General features: G+C 36.0%; 1 protein-coding gene across 3 annotated transcripts in view; it reads right to left on the bottom strand.

The window, feature by feature from the left end:
* Nucleotides 1-19599, bottom strand: part of Hr38 (Hormone receptor-like in 38) — a 114608-nt gene that overhangs the window by 19268 nt on the left and 75741 nt on the right. The window lies entirely within an intron of this gene.

The following is a 19599-nucleotide window of genomic DNA, read 5'->3' as shown; positions in this document are numbered from 1 at the left end:
TGATATTTATTCAAGATATACAAAAAAAAAAGTATTTTCTTTTATATTAAGTAATAATTTAGTTGAACAGATGAAGTTTTTAATGCATTCAGATATGTAATGAAACAAAAAATTAATTATAGTATCATATCATCTGAATCAATTACTGAATGTATATTAATTGCAGACAGATAAGATTTATTGCAATATATTGAAATTTCAATATAAGAAGCGACAATGTCTTATTTTAAGGGGCACTCCGGTGATTTCAACGCGCGCATGAGAAACGACGTGTGCGAATTTCTCGTGAGTCTCTATAGTACGATCGGTAAAGGTGAATATTAAAATAAATCAAAAAAATTGATTAACAATGGATTCGAGCAATATTCCTGAACTAAGCATTACAGACTTTCTCCAATCGACCGCAAATGATAAGAAGTCTATGTGAATACACGTTTTACACGTGCATAGATTTAGACGAATCTTACAAACATGAAATTATATCCGCATAATATTGTAGAATAGAGAAATGAATAGAAGAGAAATGGATAGGCGGGGGTGAAGAAGACAGAGAAGCCGTACCAATTGCTAAATCAGACGATCGGTCGTTGCAACGAGGATCGTAGCTATAATTCCGTTTTGCGCTCATGTAGCTACAGGGATAATTTCATCCTCTAGAATGATTCTAGTTGCCATAACTAGTAAATTACCGTAGAGCGGATTATCTCTATAAGAGGCACGCGGACAAGCGCGCGCGTCCTAAGCATCCGAGTGTATTGCGAAGAGAAAGGCATATTGTTGCTGATCGCCAAGTAACTCCCGGCAGATTCACCCATTATGCAAATCATCCAAACAATATTCTATATAAGCTTACAGACTTCAAAGATTACAATCAGTTTTTCCGTCATTAACGATTAGTTCTCGAGCATGCATCAGCCGTTAGAATTAATGTCCACGCGAGGAATGTCCGCGTCCTTCTCTCAATTATTGCTGTAGAAAAATATACAGTCGTTACAATGTATAAATATCCAATCGCAGTGGAATTGCATTAATACTCTGCAATGTAGTATTGAGTTGTCTCACTTCGATTTTAATGCCATTCACATTCTATAAATAGTGTAATAATCTGTAGTATTAAATAATGTAATAATCTGTAGTATTAAAGAAAAAAAAATCGGAAAAATATGGTCTCCAGATTACCATCGTTCACTATGTGAAAGATTACATATAATGTACATATCCTCTTACACTCTTTACTACATAACGAATAATAATTTTTTACTCAGTTTTTCGTCATATTTATTTAAAATTCTATTACATTCTATTATAATAATTACGTATTTTTCCACTTATTTTTCCACGAAACCAAAAGTTGAACATTCATTTTTTTAGTTCTTCTAAAATCAATTTAAAATTCATTCTAAACTTTTTACGTAAAAACCAAATGTATGTAAAGTGATTCGTTGCGATAATCTCGAGTATATAAGGCCTCGCTCTGGAGAACGCAAATTACATCAAGTTCATTCGTGAGACTTTAATGGTCCATCACAGTTTCGTAAGGAATAGGACTCACGTATGAATCTAAAGTAGCAGAAAGCAGACGGTGTCTCTTACTTAGCAGTGAAAGGGTTAATTATGATCGTCCGGCATCTGGCGCGCGGCGCGGCGTGACGGACGGGCCCGCGGGGGCCCTGGGCTCTGGGCCCCTCGCGGAACGCCTCTGTCGTGTGGGCGAGCACGATGGGGTCTTAAATAGAGGATATCCCCGCGGCTGCGGTTATGTGCCGCATGATATCAGATCCCGATTCCCATTCCCGCTTTCTCTCAGACACGCACCGCGGCAGAACGTTAGGTGTGCCCGCATACGAGATGAGTCCATTGATCGCGGAGGAAAGTCTGTGTGGATAAGATACCTTCCCCACACCCCCTTTCAGTCATGTCTCGTGTAAACGCGCGTAATGTACAGAAAAAGCATCGATGACGTATCGCGCTATCATTTCTATTTCAATCTACAACGCGATAATTTCATTAAACAGGTATAACTCTCTTAATTCACGAACTCAAAATTGTGAAAGATTTTGATTTAAAAAAGAAATTAATTATAAAATTGTTAAGTCAGACATATTTCATTAGAATATAATTTGCAACGTAATTATTTTATAGCATGCGGTATTTCATGTGTTTCGTTGTACGATAATATAATTCATATTGTTCCAATTCTTAAAACACTAAATTTTTTTTTCTAGTAAGAAAACTGTTTACAATCAATGAATGTTTACAATCATGAAATGACAAACGGTAAACAGTATAGGATTACAGATAAAGTCTTAACTCGATCTCAGATTGATATAACGATAATTGCCGGCAAATCACTGGGACTTCTATGTCAGAAGTAATAATCATCGGATGATGAATCAATCGTAGTAACGATAATAATTCAATTCTACGAGGCGTCACGCCGCGCTCTCGAGTCTCGCTGCATTTGCATACGTCTTGCATCCGAATAAGATTACGTGTTACGTGTAATTTACATACGTGCGTTATCGTTACGTATAGATTGTATGAGATTAACAAAGAATTGACTAAATACCGCTAGTCGCTCGTCTTCTTTATCTATACCGCATTTTGAAAGTGCCCAGATGCTACACGCTGGCGAGACCACATCGTGTGAATCTCCGATGTCAGGCTGCTTTCACTTTAATTAAATTTAGCAGAAGATTAATGTTAATGCGCCTTACCGCCGTGAAGTAATGCCTGAGATACAGGGTGCTGCAGAACTAATGAGTCACCTTTTATACGCGGATTAATTCGGAGTCAATTTTTCTTTAAAGGTATAAAAAAGTCGCCGTCTTTAAATCACACGATGAAAAATAAGGAACTCGTAAAAAAACTTCAGAAATGCAAAAGAATGAGATATCATTTTTCAATCTCAAATAAACTTAACAAAACGAATTGGGTATTAATTATAATATAAAATATTTACCGTGTAAAAATTCAGGATTAACAAATCAGGATTAACTATTCTCAGTATTAACAAATTATCAATCTTGACATTGATATTAAGAAGGAAATAATTCAAAGATTTGATTGATGAATTCATAAATAAAAAATAATTCACGTAATCTCTGGAACACCGTGTACATTCGATGATTCCGCGTGCGTGTACGCGCGCAGACAATCACCATTTCTCTGAAGGAGTTAAGGATGACAGCACACACTCGGCTGCTTTTATCGCCGGCTATTATTCAAACGTATTCAAGGAATCTCTGAAGAGTAGCCCACGTGGACACTGTAGATCTTATTACTGCCGTTTAGCAATGGCGTCTAATTTTAAATATAATCACATATGATAAATATAATGATAGGCACTTCTCGACGATCCTCTTAATCGATTAACTTTACGATTAACTTTATCGATTACATGTTTACCATCTCGTATGCCTGTTTGAGACTGTAATTAAATTAATGGGTCGGTTGATTACATGTATTCCCTTGATCGGTGTCTTTGACGAGAAGTACGAGAATGTAATCACTAATGCTTCGACAGAAGCATTAAATTTCCAATATCTACGAGTGATGCGTCTGTTTTTAACACCAGGCCTTTGAGTAAATCAAATACTCCAATGCAAGTACTCTCTTTCCCCTCCCCCCCCCCCTCCACACACACACACACGACCAAGAATATTAAGAATATTACTTCTTCGCCGAACTGTTAAAAGAGATTAATAACAATTCAAATGAAATCGGTTTTTGTGGTAAACTTTGCATTTACTTCTCGGCTTATCATTATTTCGATAGTGCATCCTATCCGCACGAGTCGTGTACACGCCTGCCGCTGCGGTTTCCCTCGCGCGGGTTACAGCGCGGTGTGTCGATGGAGCGGAGGTGAAAGAAGAGAGTCGAGTAGAAGTAAACGAGAGAATATAAGGAGAATAAGAGAAAGAGGGAGGAGGATGGGAGAAGGATATGGAGAGGCGCTTGCGACACGCAGACTCCAGCGCAACCGGCCCGATAGGTAGGTAGGTAGGTAGGTATATCGCCCCCTGACCCCGAACAACTACCGTGAGACCGGCTTAGCTCCGGTCGGCACGGAGCACTCTCCTTTGCTCTCCGCTTCGCGCGGCGTGCGGCGTGCATCGCGTGCATGCACGTGTATCGTGTACGTGCACGTGTAGACGTGTGTGTTTTCTCGCGAGGCGCCGCGAAGTGTAGGAAGAGAGGGCACGCGTGACACGAGGGCGAAGGAGAAGGGAACACGCGGGACACGACGGTAGATGGGAGCCTCGTGGGTGCAGCCGCAGCCGCAGCCGCATCCGCGCGATCTCGGGGTGCATCTCGATGACGAAGGGAAGACAGGGCGGGAGAGAAGGAGCTCAATGGACCGTTTGGATTACGCCGCGAGCGGTGCCGCAAGCGTTACAAATGCTGCACGGGAACTTGAGGATTTATGGACACGCCGTGGAGGGGTCATCATCTTCGGTCGTCCACTGAAAGCCGCTGTTCGCGTCGGGAATCGTTAGCGCGAAGATTCGGGAAGAATTCCTTTACAGGAAGACAAGTGAAAATGGATCGCGGAAAACATAGGTAGTCGGATGAGTTTCTAATTTCTCGAAATAAATCTTACTTTATCTCGAATCTTTCCTCATTGAATGCCCACATTCTTTTAATTTATTTAATCCTTCTCATTTGTATTTTGTTACGCTACCTCGATATATGACTTATATAAAAAAAAAGTTTATTTCAATGTATTGAATAAATGTTAATTACTCTTACATAATTAAGCATTACAAAAATAGAAGAGAGATTAAATTAAATTATATATAACTAATGTATTAATAGTTTCGTGATATATTTTTATGTATTCTATTTAACGTTCGAACCGGAAAATTTCGCAAAACTATTAGACCGTAACTTTTGAGATATTTTTAAGAGATTACCTTGAACGCTTCTAAACAAGGTAAACTTATATGCATGTTATAATATTAAGATGCGAAAGAATTCCTTGACTTGAACCTTCATTCAAATAAGCATCGTCCACACGAATTTATGACTTTTTGCTCGTCTATTCCTAATTCTAGCCGCAGCCGTAAAATCCTAAGCGTACGATTACGGCAACTGTTTTTTTTTCTTCCTGGACCGCGCGTGATTTACGCCCCGAACTCGTCGGACTCACTCTTTTGCGTTCACGGTTCATCTGCGATTTATCGCTGGCCGAATATCGGCGTCGTATGCACCAGGAGATTTTCCGCCGTGAGAGATTTACCGACGGACTTTCGCCTGGACCGCTGTATAGGGTGTCCCGATAGCAGCGTTCGCGAGAGCGCTTTTCCCGGACGTCTCTCTCGGGCGTTTCGCGATCAGATTTCAGCTCGCGGGACGAGCGACGTATCGGAACTCTTCGTTATATCAGCGGGAACTGCAACGTTATAGATTGACTTTCTCCTATCCCGCGATTTGCCAGTACAGTTATCCGAAAGCCATTAAACTCAACGTGCGCGTACACATTTATATAATTTCGTATCGCTCACTTGCGCGTTGTACGGCTATTTATTTTCACACGGATATTTATTTGATTCGATATAAACATAATTTTTCTATACTTCTGTTCCAAGTAATCAATCAACAAACTACCAGTGAATCAGTTCGCTCTTCACTTTTCATTCCTTTAAAATTGCATGCGACGAATTGAATTAAATTTTTATCCATTTCACCAAGAATAATTTAAACATATTCATGACTAAACATTCAAATGAAATTTTCATTTCTCTCTTTCTTGTAGTTCATTATGGCTATTCACAGGCATCTCTTTCTTACACAAAATTAAAAATGACATTCATATGAAATATACATTTTTTTACATAGTGAAATGAGTAATTGCACACATTCCACAGATGAAAGAGTAAGCAAATAGAAATCCATCTAACATCTATATACCCCAAGTAAACATAGTTACGAGATTTTTGCAAGATTTGCGCGCACGATTTTATAAAAAAAAATTGATTTATTATTTAACATCTAGAATAAAAATTATGTTAATTAATTTAAGTAATTTATCAGAGCTTAAAGTTGGATTTGTGAAGGTCTTTAAATTAAAATGAATCACAAAGAGTTTCTAAATAAATTTTCTTACTGTATATAGTCTCGCAGTAATTTTTTTCTTTACAAAAATAATTTCAAAGTCAATGAAAAATGGACGAACAGGAGACAAAATAGAAAATATTGAAAGAGATATTACAAATGAAATTCTTATTACAGCAAAGTACATTTCAAATCAATTGGAAAGTTAGTTTCTATTGAAATTTAAAAATCCAACAACTTTGTAATTAATTAATTGCGCTTCTTTCTTTTCATGTAAAATAAAAATCCAATAAAAATACATAATATTAGGTCATTTAAAAAGTATCCGCGGTTTTTTGTTCAATTTTTGAATGAAAAAACCGCGGATACTTTTTAAATGATCCAATACATTATTTAACCTTTTATAATTTTTCTTTTCTTTTAAATAATTATTTACACGCAAAGTACAATATAAATAAAACCTATGACGACGTTCAAAGATTGAGTGAGCGCTATAGATTTTTTAGATTTATCATGGATGTAAAAATCTACTCCAATCACAGACAACAATTATACTAAAAGTTCACTCAACCGTGTTTTCTGAACATATAAGCTACTGCATAAAAGAAAAACTGAAACATCTTTTTATATGTACCATACGTAGAATATTATACATATACACAAATACCAAACAAATACGCTAAAGAGGGATAAATAAAACTACATGCAGTGGAAAGAATGGCGTGTAACTCAAGATGGCCGTGAGAAATGGTTCCACCCACGTTCCCGATACTCGCATGCGTGCTCGAGAATCTCATATATCGATTCAACGGACCCCTTTCAGATCAGAAATGATGGTCGCGAGCATCGAACTCTCCATCGCCCGGGGATTATCACGATTTCCCGAAAATCACGTAACATGTGTCACCTTTCCTGTTCAGATAACCAGATTCTGAGAAAGTGTCTCCTTCGAAATAATTTCCTATATTATTTCATGTTGATTTTTGTCAGTAAAAAGATATGAGCATTTTTTTCTTGACTTTGAAATCGTTTTTATAGAAAGAAAGATAATTGCGAAATCTCTTATAAATAATAAGAAATTTAATTAGAAACTCTTCGTGATTAATTTAAAAACTTTCATGAATCTTTAAGATCTGATGATCACTTAAATAAGTAAACAATAATTACACAGAAAAAAAACACAACTGAAAACTTCACTGATTCAGCAAATCTACAGTCGTAATATAGACAGTCAATTTTTTATGTTAAAGTAGCAAAGTTAACAGGTGAATAACATTAGCGATTTGTTAAACCATCAAATCTTCTTAGTTATATTAGGTGTTGGAATTAATTCGTAGCGTTTTTTAATGAAAGAATGTTATTTATTTCACATGAGCATTAAAAAATACATTAATGAAAGTACTTCCCATCACTTGTAAAACGCTACGAATTAATTCCAACACCTAATAGATGTTGAATTCGCGCAGGAAGTTATAGGTTTGCTGTACCACCCAATTTATTTTTTTTTTCTGTATTATGGATGTTAAATAATAAATCTTTCAACAATATGTTTCTTGAAAATCCCGACGATTTCTGATACGCCGAGATCGAATTATAAAACATATTACGAGATACACACGATGTGTGATAAATCGCAGAAACTCGACAAATGAAAATTACAACGGTCGTTAATGATTAATGACTGCGTGTATTATAAATTGGCGATTATATTGCGCGGATTTTAATAGCGACTAATAAACGCGATTATTGCTTCCTCCTTTTCGAAAATACAGGGACATTTATAGCCGTTTACCGTGTCTCGTTATACACGTGAATTTTTTTTCATCGATATATAGTCTGTCGAGCAAGGAGCAGTTATGTACAATGCAGCTGTGCGTTTTGTAGAATGAGAGAGTCTGTAATTAACTATAAAGGTCGCGAAAAGAGAACTTAACCCCTGAACCGATAAAAGATACACAAAAATTCGCGTTACATGCAGTCAAGTTAAATTATGGTAGATAATTATAATAATATTTATTGGTTCTTCATGTAATAAAAAAGTGATTAAAATTAATGGCTTCCTGCCGATAAGTAATTTTTCGTATTTTATTAGTAATTTGCATTAAAAGAAAATTAATCGAATCGATGAACGTTAGACAAACGGACGACGAATTATTTAATTAATTCATGTTATGTAAACAAAGTGTCATAAGACCGCAATATAAATACACAAAAAGTAAGGGAAAGGCCTTGTCAGTCTTTAAATAAAATCTTAATGCTAAAATAAAATTTCCATGTGAATTTATACATATATATACCTATTCTATAATCATATTATTTAGATACATTACCATAACACAATACGATCCAAATGTAAAAATTTATAAAACTCATATTCATAATCGAGATGTTTCTAATTAATGCGTTTTTAATTTATATATCTACTCGCAATATTTAGATATATGGAATAATCAACAAATAAATATAATATCGGGATTTCCGTTTATATATATATATATTTTTTTTTTCAAGTCCTACGTGCAAATTTCTATCAACCTAATCGTTCTTTCAATTTTAATATTCACCGTTATTTATCAACACACGAAGACTTTTCATTCGCAAGTACCAGTAGCTCGCGCGAACACGTGCCGGGGTTAGATAAGTAATTAAATTTCGCCTCTCCCTTGTACACCTCTCGTTCGTTATTCTTTTACCTCCAGAAACGCAGAACCGGATGGCCAAACCGATTAGTTTCGAAGTCGCCAGGCTGCTCCGCGATCGCAATTAAGACCGGTCGAACCTGCCTCGCCGAATGTCTTGCATAACCATTCGTGTGCGTTTCGCAGGATGCGCGCTCCTTTCCGCGATCGGATCGTCTCTCACAGCGAGCGAATGATCCTCTCATTGCGCCAGACGGAAAGTGATCCGGCCAGTTCGTGCAGACGATTACACCTTTGCGCCACTCTCGATTAATCCTCTCGTTTCTCGCGCAGCCATATGGCCAGCGAATTAATTCTAAACTTGACAGGATCGAAGAAAAGAGTTTTATAATCGTATTGTTATAGAAAGGACAAAGTAAATACTACGATAGATGCAATAAGTACATTTTGATAAAAATTTTAAAATTTTATGATTTTCTGTCAGATCAAATTTAATATCTGAAAATTATTAGAATTCTACAAGCTAAATCGTGACAGCAAGGCGATCTGGACGATACAGATATGAATAATGATGAGCCATTTGTAATAAAAAATTATGCAATGTTGCCAGTCAATCGATTTCTGCAAATGTGCCGTGAGAATGATTTATTTCTAAAAGAAACTTAATCATGACATTCAAGGACAGCTTGTCTCCGTTATAAAAGCAGGTTGTAACTATTAAAAATTATCTACTCGAAATCAAAAAGCCGTTACGTCAGAAAAGGCTCTACTACCGATACCGTGTATGTATATGTGTTTTCGTCGATACCGGTCCTCCTTTCCCCGTCGTGCAACACGTGATACCGGTTGCTCATCCTCTCACTCTTAGCAGGAAGAAGAGGAGTATCGTGAGACACGAAGCAGACAACATGCTTTCGTCGAAACTGACGAAGGAATTAATTTTACTACAATGTCACTACTCTGATGCCCCGCGGCAGATTTGCAAATAATTTTTCACGTTCTATGCGTCCTTAAACGTTAATGTTATGAAAGCACGGCAGGTGTTGTGTCAAACTTGAGAAAGTTTCCGATGTTCCGTGAATTCTAAACTCCGAAGTAACGAACGAACTAGCAAAAAGATGATGGTGGATTATGTAACTTTTAAAGAATTGATATTGCGACACGCTTACATGATTATCTTACCGAAATTTTAAATAATAACTGATTAAACACGATGTTTATTTTTTATTGCATCGCAATCATTGAGAGGATTTTAAAGTCGTTTGTTTTACTGATTATTTTTCAAATAAGTATTTTTTTAGCTGCCTTTATCTAAAAATTTTTCTACAATTAAAGTATAAATGATATAATGTAATCCAAACCGATCGACTTTATATCAAAAATGAAAAAAGTTGAAAAATTAGTTTTATTATCGACTTCTGGCATTAACTTATATATACACTGCAAAAAATGATGTTGAATCAACAGCATATTTTAACTGAAAATAATCTTGTTGATTTATATAACAACAGTATTAATAAAACAAATAAAATTTTATGAAAGCAAGAGCACATATTTGTTTCATTAACGATGTTATTGAAAAAATTAATAAGATTATTTTTAATTAAAATAATATCGTTGATACATCATTTTCTTTCAGTGTAATGATATTTATTTTACATACAAGTTTTACACTTTGTACGCATAAAACAAATCTTGATTTGCAGCAGGGATTGCACAAACAAACAATATTGAATTCTTAGAATTAAGTTTAGATATCTATAATATGAAAAATTAGTTAATTAGAAAATTTATACATATGTGTGCGTGCGATATTGATGTAATTGCATGTGTCAACGCATGTAAATAATATGTATATGAATCCATTAAATCGGTAAAATAAGCGAGTTAAATCGTCTTAACGTCTTTTTCCTCGCAGCGCATCATACATAATATTATGCGTTTATCAATCACACAGGTAATAATTTTCAAAGACACGCAATCTCACGCGTTTTCCGGTACACAACGATGTTTCGGTGCGAACGTTTATCACAACAGCAACGAAGTTCCGGATCGCGCCATCAATTACCGAGTTACACGACTGCATCGCCGACGTGCATCACACCCGCGCATCACGGTACATCGTCGGCGGTTGATGGATTCGAGCGAACATCTACGTAGTCGTGAAAAAGGGAAGATGCTTATCTCTCGCCTATCAACGCGTACCGAAGCATGCGAGTGTAATCGCGATGAACCGGGGTGTCGTGGGGTGACCAATGGCGTAGTCAAGACGCGCGTTGGCCGTAATTATTCATGGTGCATTATCTTCCCGTAAAAATGAAGGTATTCACGATATTTCGCACGTACTTTGTATAGCCGTACGAAAGGTCGAGTATTCGTGGAATTTCGAGCGAGCGGAGAACATTTGCGCTCGAGTCCGGCTATTCCCGGCGCGCTGTTATTATTTACGATTACTCAAGTAAACTATCCGCAAGAGGAATCCGTGAATGAGGTGTTCGTTAAAAACGACTTTGCGTTATATATACAAGCATCGCTGGATGAAACATAATCCCGACATTAACCCGCGATTGTCAACAGCATTGCCTACAGCTGCTATTAATAGTAAAGCGACAGTTTTAACAATTTTTGTTAATTACTATTTAATATTTTGTTATATATGTATCACGATGTTTTATTAATTTAATAAATTCCGTACGTATCTTAATTACGTGATGTATGATATATATGTTTGATCAGAAAAGATTGGGACACGCAGTTCTGGAATTTGTGGAATCTTGAATATTTCAATGTAATGAAACATCAAGATAGCCTTCTTAATTAAAGATCTAATCTACAATATATTTCCTGTTTCTTGCTTTTTACTTCTTGCCTTTTTGCTTCTTACTCAATTTTTTCGTTTTCAGTCATCTAAGGTAAAAGTTCGGAATAAATGAGAAACGCGATCGTTGATAAAATTCAAAAAAGAAAAAAGGTATGAGGTGAAAAGCAAGAAACAGGAAGCAAAGAACACATTGTAGATTAGGCTGACTGCAATCGCCACTCAATCCAACAATAATACGAGAACGCTGCACCCTAAATAGGAAATTGCAGACTATCCGAGTCAGTAAATACCTACTACGAAAGAGAGAGAGAGAGAGAGAGAGAGACATGTCGTATGCATTTAGAATCTAACGAAGTGCGTGGAGTCAACGCGTTTTCCGCGTTGCATAGTTAACGAGCAGCGAGGAACTACCAACAATAAAGGAAATACCTCTGTGAGCTACCGCGTTAAGACGTAAGAAGTAAGTAAGAAGCCACGAGTACACACGTACTTCGGAAATACATGTGCGAATGTACGTGCCTCGGTGTCTCGTGAAGCCGCGAACGGAGAACGGAGCGCGACGCCGTTGCATCCTGGTGCGGCGAATCGCTCGAGGAGAAAGGACTTCACAGCCGGGGTCACCGTCGTCGTCTCCGCGCGGGACACCATGGGAAAAGATAACCACCGGCTAATAGGATCACTGCAGGCCAAAGTTTACGCGCCGAGCCAGCGAAAAATCACATCGGGATTTCCCACATCGCCAGTATCGACGTGCAAGAGCCGGCGATGCCGAGGATCGGCCGGTTTAATGTTTGATAGCTCAGCCGATTAGCTCTCTCGGATGAAAGTCGAGATCGGTTTTATACTCTGGTTCGTTTAGTGCCGTTACGGGGAACGCTTTTGAATATTTAAACGTTAAACTTGCTGACTAAATATGATATTTACAATAGTATTTACATTATCATTAGCACATATTGATGCTTTTATGAAAGTTTATGAAAGTTTCTCATAAAGCCGATTAACACTTTGCCTTGCAAGGTGATTACTTGTGGTTATGCATTTGCATGGATTAAAGAATAGCGGAAATTTGTGTATAAAATTACTAGTTATACATTTATTTTTCTCTCAGCGTGCTCATATATTGCAATATGTATACCTTCAGAGAAAGTATGTGAAAAATAATTAGAGTAGAGGGATTTTTTCGTCCATATAATTTCTCATAATAATGTTTATGTTTCTAAATAATAACACATATTGAATGTTTAAAGATTGTGCTTGTGCTCTCAAGGACTAATTATGATTGTATAATTTAGTTGTAAGCACATCACTGCAAAGAAATATTGTTTCTTCACCGTCGTGAATTTTCATATTATTTTAAAGTTTAAGCTGTCGGAATAGCCTTGCCCTATCCTATAAAAAATTGATTAAATTTTATATATATATATATATTAGGTGTTGGAATTAATTCGTAGCGTTTTTTAATGAAAGAATGTTATTTATTTCACATGAGCATTAAAAAATACATTAATGAAAGTACTTCCCATCACTTGTAAAACGCTACGAATTAATTCCAACACCTAATATATATATATATATATATTATATAAGTATTTATGTAAGTATATACATATTTATATCACTAATATTATTATGTTACGAAAGACATTAATTATTAATAATACAGATGCTCAGATTTTATTTCGAATTTACAAAAAATTTAAAGATATGGAGATAAAGAAATAAATTACGATAAAGAACAACGATTTCGTAACAACGTGATTGCGATTTCAATTTCCCAATAAAGGTATGACAAAAAACCGGATCGTCTAATCGATCGCTTAATCAAGCTGTGATCGATGCTACCGGCTTACCAATCTCGGACGATCAGATACGATAAGGGGATCGATTCAAGAAAGATGCACGTGTAACAATGTTCTTTCCTACGGTGTTTCGTCTCATCCATCCGTTATAAATCTCGTATCATGCCGACTGGTTCTATTAGGTGCTGGCCATCGACTTGTCGAATTAAATACGGATCAGCAATGAGCTTCTACTCTTTAAAATGATTCGACAAATACGAGCCTGGTCAAACAACGCTGTATTGTATAAATCTACTGCTTACAGCACTAATAATTGTCATAATAATTGTTTGATTTTAATTCATTAAATTTAATTTGTTAATTTATCCATATAATTAATTTATTTAAATTGATGTCGAGTAATATTTTCAAGAAAAAACATGTATTTAAGTTAAAAATAGAATAAATGAAAGCAAATAAGTATAATAAATAAATGCAGTGGCTCCGGGTGAAAACATGTGATTCATAATCAGAAATCTCAGATTTGATCCCAACCGTCACTACGTATATCTCATAATATGAGATTCTATAATACGGGATCTACAATAAAAGTCGTAGCGATCGTAGGGTCTTAAGTCATAGAAAATTAACCAATCAAAGTCGAATATGAGAAGAGTAATCGACTATGATTGGTCAATTTTCTACGACTTAAGACCCTACGATCGTTACGACTTCTAATATTGTACAATAGACTCCGCGTAATGCGGTCGCAAATGTTTTAAAATCTCGTGACAGTCGATCAGACTATCAGAAGCATATAGACAGAGAGAGAGAGAGAGAGAGAGAGAGAGAGATTTTTTAAATACATATGTAATACTTTTTAAATTAATTTAATAAGTTAATTTGCCCATAATATAATTAATATATTTTCTGTTTTAAGTTTCTATCCATCAATAGAAATCCAATCCCAAATGAAATAAAATTCTAGCGTAATGGAATAAAATTTTTGCCGTATCACAAGCATGTTGTATGCACTTAGTGCATTTATTATCGTTTGCATTGAAAGAGTTTACATTTGTCATTTTGTCAACTCGTCCCGCAATCGAACCTGTGCTCTTCGTATAGTGCGAAATTTAAACGTGAGCGAATTCGTGGCGGAAGTTTACAACGGACAGGTAGATGTAATCGCGCAGATATCGTAACAGGTACCCTAATCCCATCTAGCTTTCTATACCGCCCGTGGCGAGGAATCGTTTATTATATATATATATATATTAGGTGTTGGAATTAATTCGTAGCGTTTTACAAGTGATGGGAAGTACTTTCATTAATGTATTTTTTAATGCTCATGTGAAATAAATAACATTCTTTCATTAAAAAACGCTACGAATTAATTCCAACACCTAATATATATATATGTATATATATATATATATACATCCGCTGTAGCGCGACTCTCTCTCTCTCTCTCTCTCTCGATTATTATATTTACAATATACCTTAACCCATTTAATAAAAATAGCTAAGTAAAACGTTTTAACTAATTAACGTGACAATATATCGTTTGAACAATTACGTTATTTCACTAATCGTGCATTTAAAACATTGTCCTCGTTGAATAAGAAACATAAATAAAAATAAAAACATTGTCCTCGTTGAATAAGAAACATAAATAAAAATAAAAAAGAGATAAGAATGGTCATCGATACTGTAATTGTTATTCCCTTATATACCGATGTTGTTGATACTTTCAATATTACGATATTAATGTTTATTTAATAAAACTAGATATAGAATATAAATTTATCGATAAACGATACGTTAATGCTGAAGCGTGTATTCTTTTGTCTCTCGCAAGACAATTACATAACAGATTATTTCTCATGATTTATATCACCTTCTCGCTTTTCTCTTCTACAAACGCTTTTCTTACCACACAAGCGTAAATAGTTACGCGTGCGTAAAACGCAAAGAACAATCACATGAATTATCAATTTTGTTGAACCTCTAAACGAACTTGATGGCAACTGTAACCCTTTACTGCGCGTATCTTGATCTTACGAGAAGAAAATTTACCGCTCGCGATAAAGTTGGTCGTACTAAAATAGCTAACTTTACATTGATAACTTTAAGGAAATTAATGAGGAATTTCATTTTGCAATGCGATAAAAAAACTATTATTAGGAAAGAAAAATTATTATTAGGTGTTGGAATTAATTCGTAGCGTTTTTTAATGAAAGAATGTTATTTATTTCACATGAGCATTAAAAAATACATTAATGAAAGTATCACTTGTAAAACGCTACGAATTAATTCCAACACCTAATATTTCTAACATATTATCGCGATTTAAGTACGAAAAATACTGAAACTAGATATTCTTGAATTTCGACTTTCTCCAATTATGACAAGATAATATATCTTTGGGATTTTATATCCTCAAATTTTCACTTTTTACGATTTCTGTTGCTCAACATTCGCCCCATGTTCGCCAAACTTTCATCTTTCGACAAGGGCAACAGACTTCCAATCTAGTTTGAAGTCAGCCGTAAAATTGATTTTTTTTTCTCTCGATAACTAGTGCGCTCTTAACAATTAGCTCGCTTCTCAATCATTTTCTCCTTAATGCACTCCTTCGTTTAATAATCACGTAACTCTCCTCGATCATTTTTTTTTTTTGCATATTCCTCGTTCTTCCCGTATGATCCGATAATCGTCGCTTATTTCTCGCTCGCTCATACTTTCGACGGATTCACAGGGAGCCGGCGGCGACTCAACTACCATTGCTCGAAAGTTTCTGCATGTTTTCCTTCCTTGTTAATCTTACTGGATGATTCGACAGTGAATAATATCATAAATTCTCCTGTCAGGCGACCTCGCAGCTTTCGGAATCAGAATATCGCCTCCGAGGAAGCGCCCGCGTAAGTTTCAAATTTATGAGAGTGATTAATTTTCAAGTCGTATCTCTTGTTCCTTCGTATACAAGTGTGTTATGTCATTCATTGTCCGTTCTCTTCTCCTCGTACCGTCTTCTCTCGTGGATGCGTAGGTGAACATACGTAATATATGATTAAGGTACGTGAAATCGCGAATAACAAGAAGAGAACAGAGAGTTAATAAATAAAAATTTAACTTTCGCTTTTATATCTGATCAAGATGATTACTATTGATAGAGATAAGCTTTGCAACGTGTAAAAACTTTTCGTTTTGTTTGATATGAAGTTTACGCTGTAAACAATATAATATAGTATACTAAAATATTTAAACAAAATATCTTTTAAATCTGTAATGTGGATATACAATAAATAAAAAATGAACGGTCAAGTTCGACATAAAAAAAATTACAAAGTTTAAATAAATATTTCTTTAAATAGTACCAATGGAATATTTACTTACAGTAAATAAATATTTATTCAATTTAAAAATGAGATACTTAAATTAAAATATTTAAATATCATCTTATTTTTTAATAACGTAAATATTTATTTACTATAAGCAAATTACCCAATGGTACTATTTGAACAAATATTTATTAAAATTTCGTAAATTTTTTTCAGCGGATCTTTAATGCTTACATAATTTTATGTAAATTTATATATATTTATATATACTCATATTCTGCAAATTACGCGCCAAATTTAATTTTCAGTATTGAAACACAATCCTAAGAGTACTAGAGTAGTAATATCAATTGTCGCTAATCTAATCGATTATCTCGTGCAGTTCAGTGGAGCGATCATCACTCGAGCCTGTGAGATTGAAAATTTCCGTGCTCGCCAAAAGTAAAAAAAATCTATTCGACTTAATCATGATACAACGAGATATTAAACGTTTGCGGCCTCTCGAGTACGTTTGCTCATACATAACTCACGTACTAATGATACGTTTAAATCGCTACGAGGGAGTAATTACAGGGGGCACCGATCATAGGATGCAAGATGCCATTCACATGTACATACGTACATTCATACATTTATGCAAACATACATACAATGTGTACGGGCAGTGGAAAACACACACCAGTGGATACGGATCGTGTAACGGTGTGTCGACGCACGTAGTTCGATCCCGACGCGCCTCTGAAGACAATCGTCCGTCAGAGAATGCAGCTAATCCTTCTAAACAGAGATCCCCCTTCCCCTATCACAAATGCGACAGAATAATGCCATGATAAGGGCTGTCTTATCCAGATTGCAGAGCGTGGATAATTATTGCGAAACGCAGGCAATGTTCTGTTCAGACAAGAGTTCAAGTAATGCATTGAAATCTGCATGCTGCATTGTTCGGTATTTTCAGGTATGCAAGAATTACTCGCAAGTCTGGAAAAAATTAGAGAGTCAGAATCTGCCGAAAAATGTTGTCGTGAATTAATAATTAAATTATACTAAGATACTTTGATGTTCGAAATGTATATGATATTTATTAATTGCCAGGTATCTCAAGTATTTAGAATACAATCTTGTTCAAAGTACAAGAAAATAACAAGCGGTAGGCTCGATTATGAATCGAGACATGTTGGGGAATGTGGGCATCACGGTAGCCTGAGGCATACGGGTATCCCAGTGTAATTCTCGAGAGACAATCGCCTGTTAACACGCACAGGCGAGACGTCTGATCGCGGCATGCATTCTCTACTGACACGATTCCAATGCAGATGCGACGCTATTACATGTCAGACAAAATTCAATACATTTTCTAAGAGTGTTATTACAATAATAGATACTTATTATCTTTCACGCATGAATTCTCATGAGGTATTCTTAAAAAAAAATAAATGTTCAACATGAAAATATTTTCGAAAATTATCTATCGCGTAGCTGACGCGTGTGTCACCTGCACGTTTCGCAATAATTATTCACGCGCACTACAACTTGACCGCGATACAACTTTTATCGCAACATATTATACTGTCACGCATAGAATTTTCAACTTCGGTTTTCTTCTAATAATCAGATGAATGTATTTATATGGAAAACAAATTATTTATATCAATCATATTTATTACTTCACATTTTGATGCGTTGAGTACGCAAAAGTTACGTCAATATCCTCGATAAAAAAAAAAACAACAGTTTTTGTCGAATAGCGTACATAAGCATTCGTGCTCATGAGAGAGGCACAAGTTGCTGTCGCAGGCGTGAACGTTGAGTAATCGGCGCACGTGCGTGTAACACGTTAAACCGATATACGAACGCTGGACCGTCTCATGTATGTATTGCGCTACGCGCAATTAGACGCAGAGAGAGAATGAGCGATGCTAATTTATATCAGTAACGGTACAGCGCTACCGTACTACTCGGGCTAGTCACCGATTTACTCTCGTCGCGTTTCATTATGTCGTTCATTACCGCAGGGTATTAACGCTTAGATATCTTATCGCGCTCTCCCACATATAGGAAGTATAGTTTGATCGAGTGTAGAGATATCCGTAAGCAACGATCCGCGAGAAATCGTGGAATTTATACACGATAATAATACTTTGTTAATTATTCGAACTATAATAATTTTCTGCGAATAAAAAAATGAAAATCATTCTTAAGTCGAAAATATAAAAGAAAGAGAATTTAAAAGAAAAATATAAAAGTAAGAAAAAGATATAAATAAATAAGTTACGTGAAATTATTATTATGTCAAAGACAAAATATACCCAGATGATTAAAATTAAATCTGATTAAATTAAATCAAATCAATTAAATTAAATATTACAGCTTGAAATACAGACATATCTTGAAGTTCAACAAGTAAAATATTATGAGATCCCAAGAGGCGATTTAAATATAGATAGAAGACTTACATTAAATGTCGAGCGTTGCGGCCGGTGATTTTCTATGACCTATCGCACGGCGATGCACAGAGACCGAATCGATTTCTCCAAACTTGCAGCTATCGGCGAATGAATCCTCCTGATCAACGATTGAACTTTCTAAAGCATAGCAACGGTCGCTCGCGCGCACACGCGCGCACACGCGCGCACACGCGAAGAACTAGACAAAAGCGTCGCTCCTACAATCTCGGTCTGTTGTAATGCATGCGCGCGAAGACAATCGCCCGTCAGAATGCAGGTAGGGCGTCCGATCACGAGGGGCCCTCCGACACGAGTGCAATGCGAGCGCAATAGGCATTGCACCGCAATGCACCGCACCAGAGATAGGTGGGTGCAACGTGATAAAGGCCCGCTGTGCTGTGCATCGCCACGCAGATTGCACTCGACGCGGCCTGCAATTATTGCGAAATTCGCACGGGGCACGCGTGCACCGTGCACGCCGTGCATGAATCGGGCGTGAGAGATCGAGACTTTTCATCG

The sequence above is a fragment of the Acromyrmex echinatior genome, chromosome 5 (genome assembly GCF_024713525.1).
Source record: "Acromyrmex echinatior isolate Ae372 chromosome 5, ASM2471352v2, whole genome shotgun sequence".
Lineage (NCBI taxonomy): Eukaryota > Metazoa > Arthropoda > Insecta > Hymenoptera > Formicidae > Acromyrmex > Acromyrmex echinatior.
Note: the sequence above shows the minus strand (reverse complement) of the source record. Positions and strands in the feature narration are given on the sequence as shown.